The sequence below is a fragment of the Eptatretus burgeri genome, chromosome 6, assembly GCF_056783735.1.
Source record: "Eptatretus burgeri isolate ZD-2024b chromosome 6, Ebu_testis_v1, whole genome shotgun sequence".
Taxonomy (NCBI): domain Eukaryota; kingdom Metazoa; phylum Chordata; class Myxini; order Myxiniformes; family Myxinidae; genus Eptatretus; species Eptatretus burgeri.
The window spans coordinates 101,827,191-101,829,860 of NC_140966.1; the positions used below are offsets into that span (position 1 = coordinate 101,827,191).

Below are 2,670 nucleotides of genomic sequence, written 5' to 3' on the forward strand. Positions count from 1 at the left end.
ATCTGTAAATAATAGTTGGATAAATGTGTTTTATGGAATTGAACTTTTATGGAATCACGAACAATGACTCAGGTGGTAACACCAGCAAGGACAATCCAAAATAGACATCTTCAGCACTGAAGATTATTTGATAGTTTACAGATTGTTTAAAATGTTTCTAAAATGTGGTTTCTTACCTGGATAGTTGTTGCACTTTCTCGTTTCTTTTTCAGATCGTTCCCAGCTCGGTATCCTCGAACCTGCTTCAATGATGACGAGTGCTTCTTCCTTGGCAGGGAAAAACAGAAAGTTACTCTTCACCCCACTTCTCTCAAGCCTGTGGGAAGACACCACATCATCATAACGTGGACATGTATTCTTGGTGGTTTTCGACGTCAAACCATGTGGGGGCACTGCCCTCATCATAATCCACTCGGATTCAAATAACTCCACCCACCTGTATCGGTGGAACTTCAGAGCAGAGTCTCGATCGTATTTGGGACTGAAACACGGACTGCAAGAGCTCGGTCTGCTGGAATGTACCTGATCCCTCCGAGATCTTGATCACGAGGAATCCACATGATTTGTAACGTTGTAATCTTCTGGTTCATCTTGAAAAGTAAAGTTGTCGTTTTCATTGTGGGTTTTCTTCAGATGGTTCCTCATTCGGTATCTACGGTAGTTTGTCTGCAGAGAAAAGGACAAATTAAAATGATGGGAGCTTTAATTACAACAAGAGAAGATAAAGGTTTGGATTAACATCAGTTAGACATGGTTATTAGTTAATCGTTGAATGAATATTGTTGTGGTTACCAAATTCGCAAACCACCATTCAGGTCCCTTAGGTGAGGTATCTCGGTAAGTGTATGTGTAGTTAGGCCCAAACCCGTTGTCTAGTGGGAATACATGTCATTTATGCGTGCTGCGACTCTTCAGGATAGCCGTTTTTCTTTTACTATCTTTATTTTGGACCAACCGCCATGATTACCACCACAACCACAACATCAACCACCAACCACAACGCCGCTTCACCACAACCGCCACGACCTTCACGTCACACCTCGCAACCGTAGCATCGCCACCGTTCTTGCCCCGCTGTGGGTACCGGTGTTGGACTCGTGCAGGGCGCACGTTGAACAGCGTGTACAAAATCACGGATTTTGTGCTTCAAAAACGGATCAAAAACGACACACGCCCACTTTTTGCCGTCCAATCGGTGAGCGAGGGGCGATTTGGCCCCGCCTCCAGAACGATCGATATATGCAAATTTGTGGATCAAAAAGCCTTCACGCCCACTTTTTCTCGGGCCAATGGGGAGCGAGGTGAAAGGTCGAAGGGAGGGGGTCAAAGGCGAAGCTACGGGGGGATAAAAGGACGGTGTTCGTCAGTCAGAGCCGTGTGGAAGTCTGGAGCCCGAAGCCTGCAGTAGCTGGAGAAGCTGGAGGAGAGTTCAAAGAAGAGTCCAACGGGAGAGTCCAAAGAAGAGTCCAGAGTCGGAGAGTCCAGAGGCGGAGAGGCGGCAGCGGCGAAGGCAGGCGAGGGGGTGCTCGCGACGGTGCCGGGAGCTGCACGCCCGAGGAAGGCCGGCAGCGCGACCTGGCCGAGGTGGAGACGCACACCAGGGATAATAAAGATCCTCTATACCCCGAGCATCAGCAACCCCCTCCTGTTTCCCCCCGCGCTGAGATAGTGCGACCAAGGGGGCCCCGTTCCCACCCCCTACCAGACACCGTCCACGAGGCCCGCGGGTTGCGGCGCCATCGCCGCTCCGCGTCTCATCACCAGACGGGTAGGCGCGACCCGGTCTCGGTCTCAGGCCCGCCTCATCCTTGAGGGTATTCTTTCCTTGGTTTTGGGTATGTGTTGTCGGCGCCGTCTGTGAAGTAGAATTGTATAAGTGTTGCCGTGTGCTCGGTAGTCGGTATTAGCTCTGCATTGCTTTCGCTTTTATATTTGCTTTTTGTGTAAATGGAATTGTGTTTTCTTTTTTTTTGTGTGCTTTTGGTGGAATTGTATTTGTGTGCTTCCCGTGTGCCGCGAATAAATGTGCTTTATTGTTGAACTGTTCTCCCGCTTCGCTTCGTCTTTTTCTCCCATTGAATCCTCATCTTGCTTCACGTAAAGGGTTGGTAGTGGGCTGAATACGCCCGATAATTAATCGAACCGTCGAGGTCGACGATAACACCGCTCGGTTATTCTGATAGTACGGAACGGGTCGCTTAAGTGGCCCGTGTCCGAAGTCGACCTGCGGCGAGGTGCGATCGCCCGGTCTACCCTCCGCGTGGGTACTTAGGTAGGTCGAATTTGGCGAGCAACCCTATCCCACGCGGGGGCTGATTGGCTCGATCGCGGTGAGACCGAAAGGTCCACCCGTGACTGGTTCCCGGCGTTAGTCCGAGAGGGTCACGACTGGATTGTCCGTCCGGTGGGCGACGTGCCGCGATTCGAGTTACGTGGCCGTCAGCACGCCGGCGGACGCGAAATCCGCAACAATATATTTTGCAGTCATTCACGGCAAATGGTTAAAGAATCAGGTGACAGGTATTGTGGGTCTATTTCTCAACACGTGATGTGATTCCAGGAGTTATTTTCATTGTGAAAGTTGAACAAAGACAATAATTAGAGATTGTTATCAGAGAAACGGACTCATTCAAGCAGTCACAAAGAAAAGCACAAAACTATGGGAAACTA

At 49.8% G+C, this 2,670-nt stretch overlaps 1 protein-coding gene across 1 annotated transcript in view; it reads right to left on the reverse strand.

Moving 5' to 3' along the window:
* Positions 1 to 531: 531 nt before the first annotated feature.
* LOC147025471 (uncharacterized) overlaps positions 532 to 2,670 on the reverse strand; it is a 45,769-nt gene continuing 43,630 nt past the window's right edge. The window contains exon 14 of the transcript XR_015059548.1: positions 532 to 666. The gene's annotated coding sequence lies outside the window, so the exon portion shown is untranslated. The remainder of the gene's footprint in view (positions 667 to 2,670) is intronic.